This window comes from Crocodylus porosus, unplaced genomic scaffold (genome assembly GCF_001723895.1).
Source record: "Crocodylus porosus isolate Cpor-Errol unplaced genomic scaffold, CroPor_comp1, whole genome shotgun sequence".
NCBI lineage: Eukaryota > Metazoa > Chordata > Crocodylia > Crocodylidae > Crocodylus > Crocodylus porosus.
This window is the reverse complement of record NW_017728950.1, coordinates 6,921,943-6,948,132: the sequence shown is the minus strand read 5'-3', so window position 1 is coordinate 6,948,132 and position 26,190 is coordinate 6,921,943.

The window sequence follows — 26,190 nt, the reverse complement described above, 5'->3', positions numbered from 1 at the left end:
ACACTAAGATGTGGGGGGATGTGGGCATGCTAGAAGGGAGGAATAGGCTGCATATGGACCTAGACAGGTTACAGGGGTGGATGGATAAGAACAGGATGGGTTTCAACACTGACAAGTACAAGGTGATGCACCTGGGGTGGAAGAACCAGCAGCATACCTACAGGCTGGGGAACTCCCTTCTCGTTAGTGCAGAGGGAGAAAAGGATCTTGGAGTCATTATTGATGCCAAAATGAACATGGGCCGACAGTGTGAGAATGCAGTCAGGAAGGCCAGCCGTACCTTGTCATGTATTCACAGATGCATCTCAAGCAGGTCCAAGGAGGTGATCCTCCCCCTCTATGTGACGCTGGTCAGGCCGCCATTGGAGTACTGCGTCCAGTTCTGGGTGTCACACTTCACGAAGAATGTGGACAACAGAGATAGGGTCCAGAGAAGGGCCACTTGCATGATCAGGAATCAGCAGAGCAGGCCCTATGAGGAGAGGTTAAGGGACCTGAACCTGTTCAGCCTCCACAAGAGAAGGCTGAGGGGGGATCTAGTGGCTAGTTACAAGGGGGACCAGCAGGCAGTGGGGGAGTCCCTGTTCCCCCTGAACACTACCAGGAGTGACAAGAAATAAAAGTCACAAGCTGGGAGAGGGTAGATTCAGACTAGATATTAGGAGGCGCTACTTCACTGTCAGGGCGGCTAGGATATGGAACCAACTTCCAAGTGAAGTGGTGCTGGCTCCTACCCTGGGGGTCTTTAAGAGGAGGCTGGATGAACACCTCTCTGGGGTTGTTTGACCCCAGCACTCTTGCCTGCCATGGCAGGGGGTAGGACTTAATGATCTGCTCAGGTCCCTTCCGACCCTACCTACTATGAAACTATAGTTGAATGTAGTATCAGACTTAACTGTGTAACCTGGGCAGTACTCCAAGAGGTACCCCCTCTCCAATTGAAGGGATCAAAGCAGGTGCACAACCACTGTGAGAGGTGTAGGGACTCTCCTCTCCCTATAGAGCAGAGCCAGACCACCAATGGGGACTTAACCATATACCTTTTAATGAGGGAGCCATATTGGGAACATAACAGGCATAAATCAGAGGGTATAGTGGAAACTACAATGCCCCAAAGGGGCAGGATTCAACAAAGGTTAGACACTTACAATCATTGAAAAAAGACAGGGTTAACAAAATATAAAAACACAAACAGCAGAACAAACAATATGGTTTGGTGAAATATAAAAAGGCACAAAATACAAGAAAATATAGGGCCTAGGTACCTGGAGGGAGAAACAGTGCCTGTTCTACTACAAGAAGATTTGCTTTTTGTTAGCTCATCTACCCCAGTTGGGACTTGAACTCAGCTCTCCCACCTGGTAGGCAGAAACACGGCCACACAGCAACCAGCAGTAGCTCTACTCTACCCTGTTAGGGGTCTTGACTTCCTGGAGCCCTGGCCTCATGTTGCGCTGCCTGGCCTCTGATTGTAGGAGCTGGAAGCAGAGCTGGGAACTCCTCAGGTTGCTGCTCAGATCCTTGCTGGAGCTGGGGAGCCTCTCCTGCTGGCCGCAGCCTCTCGTAGGGGATCCTAGAGCCCAGTGGGGGGCCTCTCCTGCCGGCCGCACGCTGTACTGCTGAGGGTCCCACTGCTGCCTGCAGGTCCTGCTCCTTCAGGCTCTTCTGGGGCAACTGCTCCTGCCCTGCTGGCTCAGCTCTTGCCAGCTCTTTGAAGCTCCTTCCTTGTGGTCCCTCACTGGTCTCTCCTGAGTCAGCCCATGCTGCCCCTTTTATCCCCCACCAGGTGACCCTAGGGGCCAATCAGGGGACACAGAGGGGGGTGAGTCTCTGGGGCTGGATTGGTGCGGAAAGGGAATCCCAAGTCCTCCAATCATGTTTTACCCCTTCAAAATCCCTGGGCCAAATCATTACCAGATTGGTGCAGAAAGGGAACCCCAAGTCCTCCAATCATCTTTTGCCCTTTCCAAACCCCTGGGCTAGGTCACTGCCAGCTAGCCCGTCACAACTGATTGAGCTCAACCCGGTTTATACAATGCCTATCCCAGACCCTTTCCTGGTTTAAGTTAAACAAGAGTCTCTCAGCATCCAGGCATGCTCTCTGGGCTGGGCTCTCTGCTCCGGCAGAGCAGGGCTGGTCCTGCCCCTCTATTCCCCAGCCCAAGCAGAGACAGGTAGGAGGCTTAGTCAGCTGCTGGCCCTGGAAGGGAGCAGGCTGGGAAAGCAGATGGCACCCAGAGGCCAGGGCCACAAGCAGCTGCATTGTAACAGAACCCCCAGTTTTTCTTTTTCTTTTCTTTCTTTTAAATGCATTCTCTTCCCTTTCCCAACCATTTTTGACTTTGTCTCTCCCTCTCTATTCCCTATAGATAAGTATCAGTGAACCAAGACATAGGATAAGCTTTGCCATTTTTTTTGGTAGCAGTTGTATTTGTTTTGGGGGGTTTTCTCCTTCTTTATATTGTATAATTATTATGTTTATATTGATTTTTACTATTCTATATTACTGTTTTATGGGTGCTATATGATTTAGGCCTACATATGTAAGTTAGCATAAGTCATGTCAAGTTTCCATGTTGTTTCTCAAGTCTCCATCCTATCTCCACTCCTGGTTGTGTAACCCATGACTCACACCTACCCCTCCTACATAACTTGGTTCCTGAATGAATGGGGATGAATGAGGGTGCTTGAGAGACAATGGCACTAGGTTTAAATTAGCTCTCTCTAAATGATCGAACCATTAACACCAATACCTGGACTAACAACCCAGCCCTTGGAACCACCCTCAGCATTCAAGAAACAAAAGATGAGGCAACCCACCATTGTGTCAGGCTGCACATGCTCAGTAAAAATACCTGGAGACCTCTGGAACAGGACTGACATTGCCTGGACAGGCCCTCCCATAAAAAGGGGTAGTAAAGACTGACTCCTTAGGATGTCCTCTCCATCTGGACTAGCACCATGCCACACCACCTATCCACCCAGAGGCCCTCTGGGCAACACCTACTGGACAAGGACCCTTTTCCAGCCTGGATAGGTAGCTATCACACCCCACCCCCTCTTCAACCAAAGACATGGACTCTGCTTCTCTTCCCCACCTGGACTCCAACCCTTCCACTGAGTCTCTTTCTCCTGCTACCATTGTGAGTGCTTGTGTGTGTGTGAACCAATAAATTCATGGGGCTGTGTAGTGTGTTGTCTGTTTAATAAACCTGTTAGTTTGTAAGTCCGAGTTGGGTTTTTGTCTGTTTCCTGACTGCTTCCTCCTTGCCACCACTTATCTGCCCCCACAATCTCTAAGCTGTCAGCCTGTTTCCAGCCCCAAGCTCCCAGGTTTCTGCCTCTCTCTCTCTTTCCTGGCTGTGTCCTCCTTGCCACCACTTATTTGCACCCCCCATATGTCAGCTGTCTGCCTCAGTTTCCAGACCCAGTCTACCTTAAGTAACCCCAAGCCTCAGTTCCTCAGCTAGCTTCTCTCTAGTCCACTGGTTCTAATTCTGGTTCTGGCAACTTCCACTGCCTACACTTTAACTCTCTCTCTTTCATACCTTAACCTTCCCCCCAAGTATCCCAGGTACCCCAACCACACACATACATACCGTGCCATCCAAGTAAGGAACTTAACTATGTGTAGGTGGGTTGTATGTGTGTGAACTGGTGAATGTCTGTGTGTATATATATCTATATATATATATATGTCATTGTGTGTATGATATATGAATTAGTGATCTGTGTATGTGTACTGAGTGTGCTGGTATGGACAATTGATTTTTGTCTAACTTTTGGGGTGTATAGTTTATGTGCTTGAATTGGTGATAGGTATGCATGTGCCTAGGCTAATTTGGATGTGTATGTGCCTGAGTTCTTCCCCTCTATCGGGCACTGGTCAGTCTGCAGTTGGAATACCGTGTCCAGTTTTGGATGCCACACTTTAAGAGGGATGTGGATAACCTGGAGAGGGTCCAGAGAAGGGACACTCATATGGTTAAGGGCTTGCAGGCCAAGCCCTACAAGAAGAGACTAGGGCACCTGGACCTCTTCACCCTCCGCAAGAGAAGCGACCTTGTGGCTGCCTATAAATTCATGGGGGCACAGAAGGGAATTGGTGAGGCTCTATTCACCAAGGCGCCCCTGGAGGTTACAAGAAATAATGGCCATAAGCTAGCAGAGAGCAGATTTAGACTGGACATTAGGAAGAACTTCTTCACAGTTAGAGTGGCCAAATCTGGAATGGGCTCCCAAGGGAGGTGGTGCTCTCCCCTACCCTGGGGGTCTTTAAAAAGAGGTTAGATAGGCATCTGGCTGGGGTCATCTGAACCAAGCACACTTTCCTGCCTATGCAGGGGGTCAGACTCGATGATCTATTGAGGTCCCTTCATCTACGAATCTATGAATCTATGAGTTGGTAGTGTGTGCGTATGCATCCAATTGATTTGTGTGTTTGTATATGTGCAATTGTGTCATACCCTCCTGTCTAACAGCACAATATTGAGATCCTGAGAGTTGGCCTGACCCACAGGGCAACAGCATGAGGGTCTGTGGAGCCCTGACCCTGCTTGTTGCTGGTGGCAGGTGCACACGTCTCATGGCAAATGGTGGGGTAGGCATGAGGGGCCCAATCCTTGTTGTGGCAACACAGCCCTGGCTTCTTTCTTGCCCTGGCCTCTTTCTTATTGTCTGCTCCTGTTGCCAGCAACAAGCTGAGCCAGGGCTCCATAGACCCTGGTGCAGCCACTTGCAGCCTCCCTGCTGCCTCCCATGACCAGCCTGGGCTCCATGATGGACAACAGGGACCTACCAAGAGCCCGGTCTGGCTGTGGCAGGTGGTGGGAGAGGTTGCAAGCACCTATACTAGGGTTTGTCCTAGCTCATTGCCAGCAGTGGGTGCACGTGTGCCCTGGGATGGATGGCAAAAGGTGTGGGGCTACACTGCCACAGCAAGGGTCAGCCCCTCTCAGCTCCCCTGTTGTTTCCCCACTGTACCAGATACTAGTTCTCCCTCTCTTCTCCCTTCCTTCTTGCTCCTCCCTTCCTCCTGCCTGCCTACGTACTGGTTCACCCCCCCCCCCACCTCCTTATCACTCCTCCATCCCTCCTTCCTGCCTTCAGGGGCACTACATGACTTCTCTTTTCCTCCTTGCTCTCCCTTCCTGCTCTTCTGGATGGACAGTTCCCTGCCCCCATGATAAACAATAACCAGTAATGTGAACGGTTACACATTTACATGTTTAACAACTCACATCCCTAATCCAAACATCAATCCTACAGGAAAAGACATAAGTGTAGACTAGCTTGTAGGTAGAGGAGGAGGCTAAAATAATGTCATCCTCTCTGCTTGAGCAGCACTTCAGGCTGGAAGCCAACAAAATATATTTACAGGGTGCCCATGAAAATCTATGTGCCAATGGGACTCAGAGCAGCACCAGGACCATCATGTAGGTTTGTCTTTACTGCTGACCCAGGACTGGTAGGAGATAAGGGAAGAGCCTAAGACACAGCCAGCTAGAAAGACACACACACAGAGTTGTAGATCCACTCTATGGCTGCTGCCACCATCCCAGATTAGGACCAATTTTCAAAATCTAGGATAAAATTCACATTTCATTGGCTCTCTGGGAATAACAAGACACAAATTTGGGACTGTCCTGGAAAATACAGGGTAGTTTGTCACTAGGGGCCCTTTTACACATGCTCTAGAGGGGGAAGGGGGGAGGGCACTTTAATTAGAGCAGCTCCAATACTCAACTTTTCTGAAGCAGTCTCTGTACTCAGGTATAGGCACCCTAAATCAACAGCAGAAAACATAAATACCTCCCAGTCCTTAAAGAGAAACTTGATTGGAAACAACTTTATCTGGATCCTAGTAGAACAACACTGGTCACAATGTTACTAGCCAAAATTCCCTGATCACCAAGGCTCATAGATAATCCAACACAAGGGTCTTGCTTTGAACCCTCTCCTTTTGGTTTATTTAAGGTGGATACAAAAGGAGGAAGAAAATGGTGTCAGAGTAGCCACATCCTTGTTCTGCTGATATACATGCTATAGGAGTACCTAAGGCAAAAAGGTTTTGAGAGAGAGGTGTAAGATGGAACAAATTTTACTTTATATGTGGAGATTCACAGAAAATGTCAGACTGTTAAATAAATAATGATATAGGTATAATTCAATCTTTCAAGTCCTTGGAAACCTGTTTCCTTTAAGCTCTTCTTTAGCCAGACAGTTTATCCCTCAAAGCACAAAACCTTATTTCTCCCCTAAGCCATATAACAGCCAGAAATGGGACACTTTGAAAGATTCATATTGCAGTGACTGCAAGAGCTTGAAAAATCTAAGAACAATGGTCCTATTCCTCCTACTTACAAATTAAGAATGACCTTTCTTTGTGTACCATGACAAATGTATTGAACATATAAACAGATGATAAAAATGTATCTCTTAGGTCAGTAATTTTCAACTTTTTTAATACCAGGACCCATTTGTAAACATTGATGGCCACTACCGACCCAGTGCCCATCACTCCCGAGCCGCTGCCCCATGGCCCCAGGACCCAGCCCCACACTGTGTGAGGTAGCAGGGGCTATGTGTGGGGAAAGGAAAGCCCGAAGCAGCCCCTTGCAGGCTGGGACTCTGCTAGGGAAAATCCATTGTTTCCTACATTTTTCTCCTTTAAAGGAGAATCCATTTTTAAGGTTTGTTTGTGACCCTTCCATATATTTTTGCAACCCGTTTCTGGGTCACAACCCACAGGTTCAAAAACACTGTCCTAGGTCAGTATTCTCTTCTTATGTTAGCTCCTCTGATATTTTTTCTCTAAGTCTTGCAGAATTCTTAATAGAAAACAATGATGCTCAGTCCTAACTGGATACATGAACAGTCAGTGTGAACCAAAGACCCACAACAATACATATACCCATAGGTGGATTTTGGCAAATGCAGTAAAGTTAAAAATAAATAAAAAATAATTTGATATGAATGTATGGCAAGTTTCCAACACGGTGGCATTAATATATGCCCTTTTAGATGTACTGAATGCAATGTAGAGCATGTCATAAAACAGGGGTAGGCAATTATTTTGGCGGGAGAGCCGCTTAATGAGTATTGGTGAGCTGTTGAGGGCTGCAAGGGTAGCCCGACCCCTTGACACATACCCCACCCCCTGGTCGACATCTTGGGACCAGAAATCCTGCCCCTAGCCTCTGTCCTCTGCCATTGGAAGTTCCTCCCCTTGTCCCTGGAAGTACTCCTTTTGGGAGGGGAAACGGTTGTCATCTTGGAAACAGAAAAAGAACAAATCATATACTAAAAGTCAAACGTACTATAACATATTTTATTTAAAAAAATACTTTTGTCCTGATTTATGTGCATTTGCATAGTAGGTCTAGAGGTGATTGCATAATAGCTCAAAATAAAGTCTTACTCTTGTATATTGTGTGTGGGAGAGTGTGTGTGAGTGTGCGCGCGGGCGCATGTGTGTATAGTGGAGTGTGGGGTTTGGGGGGTTTTGAGGGGGCATGGCTGTGTGTGGGGGGTGTAGAGTATGTTGAGGTGTGTGGCTGGGTGTATATGTGGGGGGGTTGTGGGAAGGTGTGGGCAAGGTGTAGGTGTGGGTTTGTGGGCTGTGAGGGAGGGTGGGGACGTGTGGGCACCCCTGTACATGTTCCCCCATAGTGCACAGTCCCTGCTGCTGCTGGTGGGCCCTTGGGTTGCTCATGGCCTGCACAGGTGCAGCCGCCCAGCAGCACACAGCTCCAGCCAGTTCCAGGAGCTGTATGTGGTGGCAAGAAGCGGAGCAAGAACAGCCCACCTCTATCACATAGGACTCCTCACAGCTCATGTGGAGCTCCTGGGACTTATGTGCCATGAGGGGGAAGCCCCGCCTAATGGAGACAGTGGCTTAGCCCTGCTCCCTGCCATCACATGCAGTTCCTGGAACTCTGCTGGAAGTGGTGGGGAGCCCCTCTGCCTGCTTCCCTGTCGAGTCTCAGTAGTTGCACATGGCATCATGGAGTGGGAACAGACCACTAGCTCCATCATGCAGGGCTTCCACCCTGTGATGCACGAGTCACAGGAGTACCATGTGAACCATGGGGAGCCCTACATGATGAAGGCAGGCCAGCCTGGCTCCACTCTTTGTCATTACGTGCAGCTCCTGTGAATGCTACATGCCAATGGGCAGCTGTGCCTGCGTGGCCCATGAACACCCCAAGGGCCTGCCCTGGCAGCTGCTGCCATCAGTGGCAGGGGCTGTGCACCATGGAGAGGGCATGTGGGGGGAGGAAGTCTCCACATCACCCCAGCCTCCCTTACACCCCACAAACCCCACACTCCTATACCCAGACCATGCCCACCAAAGCTCCCTGTCCTCACCACCCCACTGGGTATGGGACCCAGGCCCTCGGTTACACACTTCTGCCAGCCCAGCCCCAGCCCCACACTCCACACTCCCACCCAGCTGCAGCTTCCCCCTACCCGCTGCCATTTACCTACCTGCTTCCCAGAGTGAGTGCTGCAGCAGGGACATGAGGAGGAGCCACTGAAGGGTAGGGAAGGCAAAAAGTTCCCCCAGTGACTGCAGCAGTAGCATGCTGGCCAGGGCCAGGGCCAGAGTGAGGGCCAGGGCCCTACCGTCTATGAATGTGCAAGTGAAGCACATGGGCTGGGTGGGATACAGTTAATTGGTGGGTGCCCACGGGCTGGATGAAATCACCTGGCAGGCCAGATCTAGCCCATGGGCTGTATTTTGCCCACCCCTGCCATAAACAAACATATGGAAACAACTTTTGAGAATATTTTCTGTAAAGTATCACAAGTGATAATTTTACGAGCTATTTCTGGCTCAGGGACACCAAAGTCTGAGTATTGCTCAGACTTGAGGTAACCTTTGATAGATACAAGGCATCCCTCAAAAAATGAAGATCCTAGGTTTCACTCATTTTTACTATAGAAAAATAATATAGTAACTCTTCTGTTACAAAGATCTCAGAAAGATCACAACAGATCAACTGTTTTTAACATTATGATGATGGATTCCTATTTGAAATCTCTGGTTTATCTTGTGAATTACATTTGCACACCTGACATTATATGGTACCTCACAGCACATTTAGAAAGGATCTAAAGCAATATATTTTACCAAACAAGCAAAATAAGACTCTCCAACAAATCAGTGCCCCTTAACCCCGTGTTACAATATTGTGTCAGAAGGAGAGAGCCAATCTATGTTTGGCTCTCTAACGTACTTTAATCTGTCTTCATACCTGTCTCAGTCTCATGAAGTCACCTAAAATCTGGTGAAGAGATCAGAGCAGGAAACAAATATAATTATTATCTATTATTTACACCTAGGAGCCAGGAAGCAACCAACCTAAATTTTTCTTGCTGTAACTTGAGACTATTGCTCCTTGTTCTGTCATCTGCCACCACTGATGACAGTGGTCTAGTCTAGCTCCATCCTCTTCAGAACCACCCTTCAGTGTGGTTCAAATCCCTCCTCAGTCTTCTCTTCTGCAGACTAAATAAACCTAGGTCCCTCAGCCTCTCTTCAGAAGTCACATGTCCCAGCCCCTGTACCATTTTTGTTGCCCTCAGTTGGACTCACTCCAACTTGTCCACACCTTTTTTGCAGTAGGGGGCCCCAAAACTAGACACAGTACTTCAGTTGTGGCCTCACCAGTGCAGAACATAGGGGAATAATTACTGTCTTCGATCTGCTGGCAATACTTCTACTAATGCAGCCCAGTAAGCTATCAGCCTTCTTGGCAACAAGGGCACACTACCGAATTAGATCCAGCTTACTGTCCATTGTAACCCCCAGGTCCTTTTCTTCAGACCTGCTGCTTAGCCATTTGGTCCCAAGCCTGTAGTGATGCATGGGATTCTTCAGTCCTAAGTGTAGGACTTTGCACTTGTTGAACCTCATGAGATTTCTTTTGGTCCAATCCTCCAGTTTGTCTATATCACTCTGAAATCTAGCTCTCCATTCCAGGATTTCTACTATCTCCTCCACACCCTTGCTTGGTGTCATCCGCAAACTAGTTTAGGGTGCAATCCATCCCATCTTCCAAATCGTTAATGAAGATATTGAACAAAACCAGCCCCAAAACTGCCAGCCACTCTACTCAATACCGACTACCGACTAGACCTTGTTCACTACCTGTTGAGCCTGATGACCCAGCCAGCTTTCTATCCACCTTGCAGTTCATTCATCCAACCCATATTTCCTCAGCTTGCTTCAAAGATTGCTGTGGGAGATTGTATCAAAAGACTTGCTAAAGTCAAAGTCTATCACCATCCACTTTTTTCCCCACATCCACAGAACCAGTCATATCTTGATAGAAAGCAATCAGGTTGGTCAGGCATGATTTGCCCTTGGTGAATCCATGCTAACTGTTCATGATCACTTTCTTCTCCTCCAAGTGCTTAGAAATGGACTTTTTGAGGATCTGCTCCATGCTTTTTTTCTGGGGTCTGAAGTGAGGATGACTGGTTTGTAGTTCTCTGGATCCTTCTTCTGTTTCTTAAAAATGGGCACTATATTTCCCCTTTTCCAATCATCCGGGACCTCCCCCAATCACCATAAGTTTTCAAAGATAATGGCCAGTGGCTCTGCAATCACATCAGCCAACTCCTTGAGCACCCTTGGATGCATTGCATCTGGCCCCATAGACTTGTTCATATCCAGCTTTTGTAAATAGTCCCTAACCTGTTCTTTTACCACTGAGGGCTGCTAACCTTCTCCCCAAACTGTGTTTGGGAGCTGACTTTGCCTGTAGTCTGGGAGCTGACCTTGCCTGTGAAGGCTGAGGTAAAAAAGGCATTGGACAAAACCAGCCCCAAAACCTGCCTTTTCCTCATTGTCTGTGATTAGATTGCCTCCCCCACTCACTAAGGGACCCACAATTTCTCTGATCTTGCTCCTGTTGCTAACATATTTGTAGAAACCCTTCTTGTTACCCTTCATGCTGCAACTCCAGTTGTGCTTTGGTCTTCCTGATTTCATCTCTGCATGCCTGAGCAATATTCTTATACTCCTCCATAGTCATCTGTCCAGGTTTCCACTTCTTGTACACTTTCTTTTTATGTTTAAGCTCATCAGAGAGTTCTCTGCTAAGCCAAGCTGGTTGCCTGTCATATTTGCTATTCTTCCTGCACATGGGGATGGTTTGTTCCTGTGCTTTAAAATACAACCAGCTCTCCTGGACTCTTCCCCCTCAGACTGGCCTCCCAGGGGATCCTGCCCATCAGTTCCCTGAGGGAGTCAAAGTCTGTTTTTTTTAAATGAAGGGTTGATACTCTGCTGCTCTCCTTTCTTCCTTGCAAGGGTCCTGAACTTGATCATCTTGTTGTGTTCATTGCTGCCCAACTTGATATCCACTTCTATATCCCACAACAATGCTTTCCTGTTTATGAGCAGCAGGTCAAGAAAAGCATGGCCCCTGGTTGGTCTCTACAAAACTTGCACCAGGAAGTTCTCTCCAATCCTCTCCAAAAAATTCCTAGATTGCCTGTGCACTGCTGTGTTGTACTCCCAGCAGATGCTAGGGTGACTGAAGACCCCAATAAGAACCAGGGCCGGTGAGTTGGAAACTTCCATTAGCTGTCTGAAGAAAACCTCATCTACCTCATCCTCCTGTTCTGGTGGTCTATGACAGACACCTACCACAACATCACCCTTGTTGCTCTCCCCTCTAACCTTAACCCAGAAACTTTCAACAGGCCTATCTCTAGTTTCATACTAGAGCTCTGAGCAATCATACAGATCTTTTACATACAGCACGATTCTTCTTCCTCTTGTCTCATGCCTGTCCTTCCTGAACAGTTTGTACCCATCCATGAGAGTGTTCCAGTCATGCAAGCTATCCCACCAAGTCTCTGTTATAGTTCATAGTTTCTTGACTGTGTGAGCACTTCCAATTCTTCCTGCTTTTCCCAGGCTCCATGTGTTCATGTACAGACACCTGAGGTAACTAGTCAATTGCCTCAGAAAGAATGAGGAGGACTCCCCTGTTGCTTCTGCCAGGTCTCCTGCTGCCCCACGTACCTCAGGACCTTGGTCTCCACCCCCCTGTCAACCTAGTTTAAAGCCCTTCTTACTAATGCAGCCATATACATATATATTTTTATTTTGGTCTTCATAAACTGATCTTGGCCATATACAGACATTCAGTTTCTATAGGTGTCAAGTACATGGGGTCTTGCAGACCTGTCTTTGAATGAGGGCAGTCAGGTCCCAAACCTGAGGAAAATAACATAATATTTCTATATTATTTTATGTTGTACAAGAAGGGTTCAATTATGTTGAGTGAGCTGGATGTAAGATGACATGCTTAGGAATAATGACTGAGGCCTGGAGTTATTACCAGGGATTTTGGTTTTCTGCTTGCTATGGAAAAATGAGGATTTTCTTTAAAGGAGAAAAATATGGGAAACCATGGGTTTCCCCTTGCAGGCTGACAGGGATCCAGCCTGCAAGGGGCTGCTTGGAGCTGGTAGGAGTGGAGAGGGTGATAGGAGGTAGGGGGTGCCATGTGCATGTGCACATGCATACGCATGTGGCAATCAAGAAGTGGTGGAGAGGAATTCTGGATGCTCCCTTAACATAAGTCTATGGGGGTGGGGTGAGAGGGGGCACAGGTGACACGTTGGGTGGGGCATGTGGTGGCACAGTAAGGGGCACTACTATACAGTCACCCACATCACTGTGCCAAATCCAAAAACCTCACTTTGGGAGTCTCCCACGGGCTGCCTACCATCAGCTGTCCCACTTCCTGGAGAATACCAGCAAGCCTGGGGTAATGCTGCCACCACCCAGGCACTGGTCTCTCTTAGCGGTCTGTGCAGCCTGGGCCACACAAACCCTGCAAGCCTTGGGGGTGCTTTGCCCACTGGTAATATTTCTGGGTGCTTCTTTCATCCTGCAGCATCCCAAGATAAACTCAGGTATGACTGCGGGAACATAAACAGACAAGATCTGCTCACTGGGCTGGGTGCAAAAAGGTTTGCCTCTCCTCTCCACAATGAAACAGTCAGGCACACTGTAACCCAATACCTTTATTGATCAGGGGAGACGGGGTTGAAAAAGGAAGTCAAAATATACTTTGAGCACAAAATAATTAGAGTCTTGGACATAATAGTCCTCTTAGAATGTGTGTTCCTAGACATAGATCCTAACTCCTGGCAAATTTCCACATTTTTACTTACAGAAATTAATCCAGGTGGCAACCTGTAGGCACTTTGCTTGCGGCTTTTCAAAATGCCTGCTGGAGGAAGAGCGTGAACTCCCCTCTCCCCTTAGGAATTTATCTGGCCCAGTCACTTGGTTGACCAGCCTGATCCAAATAGAAAGCAAGTGAGAGAGAGAGGGGTACCTCTGGAATGACCCAAGGGAGGGCAGAGAGAGAGGGGATTTCTTCACAGGGCACAGGTGACTTGTTGAGGGTGTGGGGGAGTACAGGCAATGTGGCAGAGAGGTGTGGAGCAGGGGAAGGCAACGTGGTGATGGAGAGTACATGCCCCCTGAGATTTCTGTGTCCACAACAGGTCATGGGGTGCAGGGCTGCAGCTGAGCTGGAACAGCGCTGGATAGGAGCCACCTCTGTGGCCCAGTGGGCAGGACCCGGCATGGGAGGCAGCGCTGTGTCATCATAACAACCAAGGTGAGGCATGGCAGTAACAGTGGCTCATAGTCAAGAGGGCAGGAAATACCTCATCTTGGTGGCTGTGGCAGTGTGCCACTCCCTCCTGAACTGGGTCCTGCCTGCTGGGCTGCAGAGGCGGCTCCTACCTTGAGCTAGCCTGGCCCAGCTGCAGCCCCACACTCCACTGTGGGTGCAGAAATCTCAGGGGGCATGTGCTCCCCCACACCCCACCACCATTGCCTGTGCCCCCTCCTACCCCCCACACATCACCTACGTCTATCCCCCCGCCTTCCCCACTCATACACCCTGCTCCCCACACACTGGAGAGCTGGGGGTGGCGGGGCACATGTCCATCAGCTTAGTCCCGCCCCTCAGCAAAAATTAAAGTGGTGCCTATGTCAGTTTCTTTTTGAAAACTTGAGTGTATAGATGTTCAGGATTTTCTCCCTGAGCAAAAATGGCTGCTTCAGGAGAAAAATAAATTGGAAACATCCAGGGTTAAATCATTCCCTGGAGTTTCTCCTGGGAGAACAAATGTCTGTACACATTCTTTTCTGAGAGAAACCACAGAACAGTCTTCCAGCATCCCAGAGTGCTTTGCTTTTAACCCGCCCCTCCCCAAGACAGACAGTGTGTTGCTCATTGGATTCTGCTGCTCCGGGTGAGCAGGGAACAGAACATACCCCCTTCACAAGTCAACATTGCCTCAGCATTTGAATGTCTGTTCAGGAGTCTCTGGGTTAGCTTTTCTACCAGGAAAACAAACCTGGGAGAATTCTCTTAGGTTATTTGAATGTGTGTACACAGCCCTTGTCTGCTTTTCTTGTTAAAGACCTTCCTTGATCTTTATCCCTTTTATCCTGTTCTTTATTTTTCTGTTTCTCATTCTCTAGAACAGAGAACTGTGTTCCCAAGAGATTTTTTTTGTTGCAAATTACTCAGACTGTCCTAGAAAATCCTGTTCTTTTCTGTACCATATATCCTTTTATTTAATTCATAATTGTGAAGCAATTGGATCTCAAGCTATTGTTCTCCATTTGAAATAACAGAAATTTAATAGTGGCAACTGGTAGAAAGTAAAACCTGACTACAGGGTAGGGAAGAAATACCTCTGTAACACCACACTTCAGGGGATAGTGATTTGGTTTAGTTTCAGCAAAGGGAAGTTAATAGGGCAGCTTGATTCAGGCAGCAAGTTGCATCAAGTTCTGGCATTCCTTTAAAATTGGAAGAGCAAAGATTGCATGCAAAGCAACCTAAACAATGAGGAATAAAATCAATAAAAAATGCAGGGGAAACAGGAGGAGGAGAAAAGTACGCTTTCACATTTTGTTTCAAGTAGATTGCAAGATCTCATGTTGTGGGTTTGTAGCTGTCTGAGTGATTATAGAAATTCAATAGTTTTAATTACTTGAAACATGGTTCAAGTAAGATATTAACAGCAAATATGAGTAAAGTTTTTCATCTAAGTTCTTTGCTTGTTAGTGTCCAGCCATTAGGCCACCAACTATTATTCCCACAGGTTATTCAGTTGAAGTTACTCATTTAAGTAAGAGTCAAAAGATCTGGCCATTAAATTGCTCATCTCTAAATAAACTAACAAATAAGAGAAGAAAGAACATAAGGAAGTTCCTATTCTGCATGAGAAATTAAAGTAAAAGGCAAGCACTTTATCCACGATATACCTATTAGTTATTTGCAATCAAATTAGTCAGTACAACTCCATATAATTCTATTTCTTGCACTGTGTTGGTAAAGCATTGCTTAAATGTACTGCACTACAGAATTATTGTTGAAAAAGCAATATACATTAATAACTTAATGCAATAAATTACAACAATTGCAACAAAAATTTACATATAGTTTGGGGACAGAACACACAAACCAGTTTAAGTGATCAGAAACAGGTTTAAACCTGTAACAGAACAGATGTTCAGTGAACTTAAACCACTTTCAAAATGGCTGAAACTGGTTTAAGATAAACCTGGTTGAATGTAGTATCAGATTTAACAGATCTAGGTCAAACTGGTTTATGGAACTTCAGTCCCAAATACCTTCCCAGTTCAAGTTAAGTCATAGTGCCCCAGCATCCAGGGTGCTTTGCATCCCTGGGCTGCGCAGTCTGTTCCAGCAGAGCACGGTCTGCCGCATCCCTCTGCTCCTTAGCCAGAGCACTAGCACTCCTCTGGTTGGCTGAGAGGGTGAAGGAGAAAACCACTCCCCTCTGGCTCAGCACCACATGAGAAGCGGGGAGGGGGAAGGGTGGCTTGGCTTCGTCCCCAGGAGCCCAGAGCCAGGAGCAGGGCTGGAGTCCCCCAGCCACACACCCCTCCTCAGTTTCTGGCCCCGCTGAGGGGGGGTGGTAGGAAAAGCCCACAACAGGGCTTGGCACCACCCCCTGGAGCCAGGACCCAGAAGTGGGTCTGTTGTGCCCCAGCCATGACTCCCTTCTCAGTCTCCAGCCTGGCTGTGGGGAGAAGCCTGCACTGGAGTTTGGCTCCACTACCCAGAACTGGGATCCAGGAACAGGGCTGGAATCCCCCAGCCACCCCTGCCCCCAATCTCCAAGTCCCAGTGCAAGCTTTCCTCTGGGCCAAAGACTGAGGAGGGGGGGTGTTGCTGGGGCACAAGGAGCCAAGCCCTGGTGTGGGCTCTGCCCGCACCCCTCAGACAGGGTGGGGACTGAGGGGAACAGGGCTGAGGGACTTCAGCCCCTGGCTCCCAGGTGTGGGGGGCAGAGCCAGACCCCAGTGAGGCATTTCCTGCACCTCCCCCAGCCAGTCCAGAGACTGAGAAGGGAGCCATGACTGAAGAACTCTGGGCCTGCTCCCAGCTCCAGGCAGATGGAGGAAAGCCCCCAGTTCAGACTTCCACACCCTGCTGCCCCCATGCCAGGCTGCTCCCAGCAGGGGATCCAGCGCTGGGCAGGGGGGGAGGTCCCCCACCCAGCTTCCTTTGCTGGCCTAGAAACTGAGGTGGGAGTGTGGCTGGGGGAATTGCTTGGCTCTCTGCAGTGGCCAGTAGGCTAGGAGGCATGCTCTGGCACAGGCTACTGGTATAGGCCACTGCAGGGGTCTGGCTGCCTTTCCTGTTTTAAAAGTGAACATCAGTTCACTTGCTGATCAGTTCATCTATGTAGTCCAGAGCAACCTGCAAAGATTGAATTGAGTCTGCCTTGGGTTTTTTGACTCTGTACTTGGCCCAAAGGACAAACTGCACATTTACAAATCAAATGTTAATTGATCAACTTATCAACACACTCTGCAACTGCATTTTTGCTGTCTCACTAAAAGAACAATTTTTACTTTCCTGGCTTCACATATTTCCAGAACTAGTATTTCATTTGATTTTGAGAAAGGGCAGGTTGTAGTTAAAAAAAATCAAACTGAAAATAATCTCAGTGCTTGATAGTGTTATGGCAATAGTCTAGAGATGGGGTGAACAAAATGGTGGGCCCGGTCAGCAGCTGGACTCCATTTCCCAGCAGCCCCTGCTTGCATGGCAGGGGCTGGTCTCCATGGAGACCCCAGCCACTGCCCTGTAATAGCACAAGGCTGGGGTTGCCAGGAAGACCAGCCTGAGCCATGCTGGCAGGGTGCATGGCAGAGCAGAACAGAGGTCTGCTCCAGAGCCGCTGAAATCATGCAGTAGGTGCAGCTTAGTTGGGGGCCAGGGCAGAGCTGCAATTTGCCTTCTGCATGCTCTGGGCAGGGGTGTGCAGGCAGTGGATTGCAACTGTGTCCCAGCTTGAGACCATGATGTCACTGCTGCAAGGAGCCAGGGCAGAGCTACGATTCACTGTCCATGCACTCCAGCCCAGAGCAGGTGGCAGATCACAGTTCTGCCCCAGACCCGGACCAAGCTTCTTCCCTCAAAGGTCCCAGTGGCTCCATAGCAGCCCCCTGCCCTGCCCTGCCCTGCCAGCATGGCTGAGGCCAGTCTCCCTGGCAACCCCAGCCTTGTGCTATCACAGCCAGTGGCTGAGGTCTCCATGGAGACTAGCTCCAGCTAGTGAGGGCAGGGGCTGCTGGGAAATGGAGTCCACTGCCAGCTGGATCTGGCCCATGTACTGGACTTTGCCCGCCCCTGGTCTAGAGTCTAAGTTTGGCCCTGCATTATATGTTAGAATGCCAGTCTTACAAATTGTGGAGGGATGAGAAAATATAATCTGAAAGCTCCAGTTTCTTCAGCATTCTTCCCTCATCAGGTGGTTCATGCTACTCATATTAACCCAGTCCCATGCAGTTTGTACGTGTACCTTTTTCGTTATGTCTCTTCCTTTTATAAATAAATGAATATATGCTTCATTTCCTTCTCTCCTGCAAGGCCTGTCCACAGGAAAATGGCAGTATCTGCTAATTCTTTATGTGTCACTAATGTTCACTTAGGCTAGGGACAGACATTCATAAAGCCTGAGCCTGAATTGATTCAATCTTTGCAGGTTAGTCTAACCTGGCTAGGCCAAACTGGTTTTTAACTGTACAGACTTCCCAGAAACGTAGGCACAAGCCTGCAATGACTCAGACTAGAAGCTGGTGGGGCATTAGAGCAGCCCTCCCTACCCTTCTATAGTGCTGAGCTCTGAGGGGTGTGTGGCCAGGCTCTGGCAGAACCCTCTGATTAGGGAGGGGTTCCCTCCCAACCTTGACAGCAGAGCATTTATCAGCATTATCAGCATTTAACACCCTGTCAGAAAACAAAGCCTCTCTCATTAGTTCAATCTCTTCTTAAACAACTTTTTCCAAGGAAGTGAACATTCCAAGGAGGGACATTGCCAGCTATCTGTTGATTAGCTCCAAAAAGAACACAGTCCTGTCTGCCTTTGTCTGGTCTGCCACAGCATGGACATGTGGTATGCTAGTTACTGCTGAGAGGCATCTGTATAAGGTAGATGGGAGGGGGGAACCCCTACTTAGCAGAGAGTGGGGAGGGGAGGGGAGGAGTAGGGGAAAGCCAGACCGATGCCTGCAGTCTCTAACGGAGCTCCAGCCAGGAAGCAGAGAGGAGGGGCCAGTTCTGCTGTGGAGCAGAGAGTGCTACCCAGCCCAGAGAGCATACCGGGATGCTGGGGGAGTCTGATTTAACTTAAACTAGGAAGTGGTCTGGAACAGACATTGCATAAACCAGTTTGACCTCTATCAGTTAAGTCTGATACTATATATTCAGCCAGGTTTATCTCAAACTGGTTTCAGCCATTTTCAAACTGGTTTATGTGCACTGAACAGCTGTTCTGCTACAGGTTTAAACCAGTTTCTCATCACTTAAACTGGCTTTGTGTAATGTCTGTCCCTAGCCTTAGTTGGTAAGAGTTATTTCTAACGTGTTTATTTATGCAGTACTAGAGTTAGGGAATGTCTGACCAGTCTTTTATTTTTGGGTTAAAGTCATCCTACATCATGAGTGGGGAATCCTGCCCATCTTTTCCTCTGATAAAGGGTTCCTGGCTACTAGCTCAAACAAGGATTCAGTGGCTTCCATGCTCTTTAATATCTTATATAGAACCACGAGAGAACCTATCCAGTCAGTGGCATGTATAGCAGCTACTCCATCATGAACTCTTTTTCTCTTTGGGATGTATACAGAAAGCACAGGGGAGTTATAATGGCCTGGAATGGGCCCACTTCAAAAGAGTGAGTTCTACCCTCCATGATGTTGGAAGCTTTAAGATAAAAGAGTCTTTTATTATCTGGAGGCAACACCCTTCGGCTAGTATTCTATAGCTCCATAGCCTTTGTAATCGTACGAAGTAAATGACAATACAGTGCCTTATCCACTAAACCACATAAAAGGTAACAAGAGGTCTAGGTTCTCTCTGTTCCCGACTCTGTCAATGTGTAACCTCCCATAAGTCAATTTGTCCCCTTGTACCTCAGCTTCTCTTCTGGGAAAGTGGAAAAAATGATATGCATTCTGCAAAATGATTTAAGATCTATAGATAAAGAGTGCCAAGTACTATATTATTATAGTTAACATTACTGACCTTGGAATTGTTAACAGTACATGTCTGTGGTAAACCTCTACTGGTTTTTAAATACTTTTAAAAAAAGTTTATGTTATCATTTCCAAAAATAATTTTATTGTCAGTCTCATAATTGTAAAGTGCATTTAACAATGAATATGTTCACTGGTTCCTTTTCCTTGAGGTTTGGTTAGGAATTCTTGGTTAAAAATTAACTGATTAACTGACATTCTTTATCATAGCAATAGAAGAATAGTTTGGGCATTTGGAATATAGGGCAGCTTGGAGCTTGACTTATTTAAATACATATTCACTTATATTCACTCACTCTATCTACTTATTCTTTCACTCTCTCATCCAACTTGCCCTCTTATACATTCTGTTAATCGTCTGCTTATTGCTTTACCTACTTGTCCAGCCAGTCCTCAGATGCATTTATTCCCCCTTTCATCGACGTACTATATACCTACCACCTGTTCCCTCACTCACTCACTTTTGAAGTATCTATCCTCAGCTCCTGATCTAACTTCCGTGCCAGCAGGCCAGCGTAAATCCTACTCTGATTCTCCACTACTCTCCGTGAACTTCTGCTTCTGCAGCCTGCTTTCTTGTTGGATTTATCAGATAGCTTTGTTTTAGTGAGTATACTCAAAACCCTAGAGGTTACTGTCACTTTATTTTTCATTGTTTAGTCACTTTTCTTTCTGGTATGAGATATAGATTACTAAATGTCCTTCTGATATGCTGGAGAGTGCATACTTGTTGGAACATGATATCAGAGCAGGAGAAATGTTATGACTGAGCCAGGCTTTATATATTACTTCCTTGGAATACACATGAATGCGCATTCAGAAGATTATGCTCTACTTAAACTGGAGTTTTTAAAATCACGTTTCATGCATTTCTTTGGAATCCACACTATAACAACTGCTCTTAGCTGTTACAGGACCTCACTGATGCAGCACATCTTATTTAAAAGAAGGTGATGGCATTCTTTAGCAAAAAAAATGCAGTTAACATTATTTTGGTAATCCGTAGCTTTTAGCCTTATGTCTTTATTTCATATTCAGTCATGATCATTTGTTGTAAGTCTGATGAGATGTTTCATAGCTTGTATGAAAATAGTTTCTCATTTGTGTTAAGTTTGGAAGACAGAAGGCCACTTAATAATTTGTATTGTTGGACCCTTGTTGCCAGCAACAGGACTTAATGATCCACAGAAGTTAAGGTTGATGCATGTTGGAAGGATGGTGTAACAAAGGTTGTCCTTCTGCCTATGCTCTATCTGTTCCACAGGGCTGTGCAAAGCTTTGGCTGATGAGTCAATTCAGCAGAGATATGGCCTGATTTGGTGGACAAATCTCTGAATCCGAATCAAAGCAGGACACCCTTTAATATCTCCAAATCAAATTGGAACCCTCTGAATTGATTTGGAGCGATTTGGAAAGATTTGGCGATTCAGATATAGACACAGCTTTAAATGTTTCTTCTACATACCTCAAGGTACCAGGCAGCTCGTGAATGCTGTGATGCTGGGGCAGATGGAGCCTCCCACAAGAGTGCAGGGGTCTCCCCAGCGCACTCAGCGGCAGACCTGGAAGTGGGTAAGAAGCACTTCTGGTCCACCTCCGGGTCTGTCATGGAATGAGCTGGGGGGCCCCCTGTGCACCCCCGGCTCGGTGACTGGATCTGGGGGGAGGGACCAGGGGTCCTCCCGCAGCCAACTTCTGAGCCAGGAAGGGAATGGGGAGGCCCCCAGCGCGCTCCCCAGTGGACCTGGAAATGGACTAGAAGTGCTTCTGGTCCACTTCCGGGTCTGCTGCTGAGCGTGCTGGGAGCCCCCTGCATTCCTGTGGGACATGCACCAGCATTGCAACGTTCATGAGCTGTGCCTGGTACCTCAAGGTACATAGAAAAAACATTTGAAGCTGGGTCTATGGCCAAATAGCTGATTCTCTGAATCAGCATCAAATCTTCAGATTCGGATTCGGCTGAACTGAAACAGGGACAGTGATCTGAATCAACAAATCGAATCACTACCCCTGATTTGGGCCAAATCTGAATTGAATAGGGACCACTTCTCATGCCCCTACCATTGAGTAGGTAAATAAAGGGACCATTGCTTCTCAGGCTATTATCATCTTTTGCAAACACTTCATTGGGTTTAGCATGATGCACCACCCTCTTTTCTTGGTCTGCAAATGATGCCCAAACTTCAATCTAAAAAAACTTAAGTTGAGAGCAGGGAATGAAAATCATATTAGAACAGTTGTTCTCATAATCTCCATTAAATTTTATCTAGATATGTGTAACTGCAGTGATGAAATTGTGGGACTAAATGTAACCTCTCTCCTGGTTTTCATATGCTGCTGTGGGCATTTTGGATTGATTTGCAGCCTATAAGCACACAGGGAGGTTGCCATAAGCCAGAGAAGCCCCATGGTTGTACCAGTTTATATGTAGGATTGTCTCTGTTCCTGTAGCAACCCAGAATCTATCTGATTAAAACATGGAAAGTCATATTTGCTCTTCATCCCTTGGTATACTCTTCTTTGCTGTCTTATTCAGTGGATGCAGCAGATTAGCTCATAGTTTAAGGACTTGTCTATACTAGAAAGGGTTTGATAGTAGCAGCTTCTCTTATTGGAGATGCAGATTATAAATTCTCCAAAGAAAGTAAGTTACTGCTTTTTATTTTTGTTGGCATAGTGATATAACTATAGAGTTTTTGCCTGCAGAGGTATATTAGTTTGAGATGTGATCTCTGACAAACATAGCTAAGTCATTAGAATCAGGTTTTATGAGAGCCTCCATCCTTTCTTCTAAGCTTCACCTTTTTTTTGTGCCTTTGTGTAACCATCATTTAGAAAAAACTCTAACTGTATATTTGTCATTGGCCTCTTCTAGTTCCCTGAATTAAAACTTTTTTATAGTCCATAACCCCTTTAATGTTAGCAGTGTGAGAGAATCCTTTAAAAAGGCAGGCTAGTTTAAATAAGCATGTCAGCAATATAATGTTTGATCAGGGGCCGTGGGAGGGGAATGGGATTGCTCTGTATAATAGCTGATGTGCTTTCTGTGTGTTTAACATCTTCTCATCTCTTTGGAACCCTAGCTTTTCAGTTACCTTGAGTAATAGCTTAAAATGTCAGGGTGTCTGAGTTTGCTTTCCATGTAATTTTTTTCTACCTGGAGGTGTTAGTCTGAATCTACATCACTAAAGAGACACAATTCTTATCTAATCTGAATTACGGATAGACTAAAGGTGATCTGTGAAAATACTCAACATTATTATTTTTAAAATGTGTATGCAGTGCTAGATATGAGTTTTTGGGGGGATATGGCCCTCAACAAACCAAATGCAAATTTCCAGTGAATTAAATATTTTGTTCAAACTTGCTTAGTTGGCTCCTGATGATCAGGCTAAAATAATCAAAGGACACTACAATTCCATTCCATAACGATAAAGAAGTCAGTTATCTGTGTTGGCAACACTGGTTCATTTTCCTATATAATCTAAATAGAGCAACAGTCATCAAAGGCTTGCACTAGGCATCGAAGTAATCAATAACTCATCAGTGACTCAGCTGAAGCACCCTTGGTCATATCTGTATAGTCATCAGCCTATTTCCCCCCTTTTTGTTCCCTCCATCTAAGTTGGCCTGTGCTTACAGTATGCTATAGCAATCCCAATTGTGTTTATTATTTATGAATATTGTGATAAGGCTGAGAGGCCCGTCAATATTTGGGCCCTGTTGTGATTTGCAGTGAGACACAAATCTAACCATCTAGTTTGAGACATTGCCTGAGTGAGTGGGGATGAACATAAGATAGGAAATGGGAACAGGAGAAAGGATAATTACAGTAGCACTAAAAGGTTTTGCACATTTTGTGAAGGCAAAAAATCTTTTTTTCTTCACATAGGAACATTTCCTCAAATGACAAACAGACAAAACATAAATGATCACCTGATTTTATTGTGTACTGCTACAAATATTTTCATTTCCTGTGCCCAGATTCAATTGTGATTTTATTGTTTGCTCCTGGAATCTAGAGGGAAACTGGGATTGACTGCCCCTTATGTAAGAGAAAAGAAAGCACAAAAGTAGAAAAGAAAAAAGCAGATGATTGAAAATAGCTAAAAAGGCAGCATAAGCCATTCTATTTAAATGGTGCTCTGACAGAGTAGTATCAGGGAGATGTCACTGCATGGCTCATTCCCTTTCCTGACTTTAGCTTATTGTTGGTCAGACCTCTTTAGTCCTCCTATTGTGGTGGTTGGTTTGCCAAGGGAGTAGGAATGTGCATTCATTGTGGGGGAAAGCCAGTAGGAATACAGCAGTGAAGAGGTCAGCTATCAAAGGCTATCCATATCTTAAATGTTGTGGAGAGGAGGAAATCACTGTAGTTTAAATACATAAAACAATTCAAACACATGCTTAACTGTACACAAATGTGACTTTTAAATGGAATTACTTTCATGCTGCAAGTTAAGCTGCAGTGTAAGTCTTCTAGGATCAGGAGAGCTGTTTCTTATAGTAGGTCTGGCTTAGTGGTATCTGAACAGCTGGACAATTCTTGTCTTGGTTCACAGATTCATAGATTGTATGGCTAGAAGGGACCTTGGAAGATCATCAGGTCCAGCCCACTGCACCAAGCAGGAAAGATAACTAGGGATCAGGTGACCCCAGCAAGGTGACTATCTAGTCTCCTCTTGAAGATTTCCCAGGTAGGTAACTGCACCACCTCTAGAGGGAGTTTATTCCACAGTCTGGATACCCTGTCTGTGAAGTTTTTCCTAATGTTGAGCCTGAATCGATCTTCCAGGACTTTGTGGCCATTACTCTGGTTTTCCCCTTGGGTGTCCCAGTGAACAGTTGCTCACCAAGCCCTTATTGTACTCCCCTACTGTAGCAGTAAGCTGCTACCAAATCCCCTCTCAACTTTCTTTTCCTCAGGCTGAAGAGTCCCAGATTCCTCAGTCTTTCCTTGTATGGCTTGCCCTTTAAGACTCTGATCATACGGGTGGCTCTTCTTTGGACTCTCTCAAGTTTGTTCATGTCCTTGTTAAAGCGTGGTGCCCAGAACTTGATGCAGTACTCCAGCTACAGTGCTGAGTCGAGCAGAAGAAACACCTCCTTGGTTCTGCTGGAGATGCATCGACTGATGCATGCCAGGGTATTATTTGCCCTACTGGCTACAGCATCGCACTGCCAGCTCATATTCATAGTTGATAGTTTCTGCCTTGGTTTTCCTTGATTGCTTCAAATACACAAACATGCTGCCTAGTTCTCATTTCTTCTTCTTGGATCAGGTAAATAACTTCAGCATATGTCCTGTAGGCAAACCTGTAGCTAGGGCACTCATCCACGTTCAGTAGTGTCAAACGTGAGTCTCACAGCATGGGTAAGAAAGGCTGTATAAAATGGGAAAAACTTGAGTCTCACAGGACACATCTATGTGAGACCATTGCTGCATGGTAGCCTAATAACACTGAGCAGTAGCTCGCTTGTCAAAAACCATGCTAACAAGCTACTGCGCAGTTTTATTAAGCCACCGCGTAGTAACCGTCACAGAAAAACAATGCACTGGCGCTACTGTGCAGGAATTGTAGTTACGCACATTTAATTAGTACACCTTTAAAGAAGTACCAAGCTAAATGCACAGTAACTACTGGGGTGTGGGTTGTAGCCATGTTGGTCTAAGGACATAGGCAGACAAGGTTCTTTAGGTGAATCTGGTATCTTTTGTATTAGACCAGCTTAAATAGCTGGAAAAAGAAGATCACACACCAACTGCAGATGCTTCCTCAGATTGATGAAGGATTTTTCAGAAAAATGTCTTAGAAGATGTTTTCCAGCTATTTAAGTTGGTCTAATAAAAGATACCAGGTTCACCCAAAGAACCTTGTCTGCCAGTAACTACTGCACATTAATGAATGTGTAGATGCGCTCACTGCATGGGTTAGAGGGGACTTCCAATGTGACTAAGTCTCACAGTGTGGGTAAGAAGGGATGTATAACACAGGACAAACTCGGGTGTCCCCACATGGTTAAGAAGGGATGTATAAAATGGGAGAAACTGAGTCTCATGGCATGGGTAAGGAGGGATGTATAACATGGGACACTTGAGCCTCACAGCGTGGGTAAGAAGGGATGCGTTAAACAGGACAAACTCGAGTCTCACCATGTGGGCAAGAAGGGACGTATGACATGGGACAAACTTGGGCCTGGGTGTGGTCAGGAGGGAGGCATCCAGGAGTCTTTTTGGCCTGTCTACTATTGAAGGCCGGGGGGGGGGAAAGGGGAAGTGACAGAAAAAACGAGACAAACCCCGTGTCTGTGGCAGGAGAAAAAACTGCCTGGAAAAACTTCCCCTTGCATCCCTGGCCTTGCGAGGAGTGGCTGCGCTCCTGCAAACACCACCGCCCCGCAGCAGCGCGGAGACGTAACATGGTTTCTCCCTGTGCGCCCACAGGTCTGAGGCGAGGCGGCGGCACACGCCGGCCCTATCCCCTCCCCTCCCCGGCCCGGGGGCTGGCCGGCCCTCCCTCCCCTCTTCCCCTGGCAGGGGCGCTGGCGACAGCCCGGC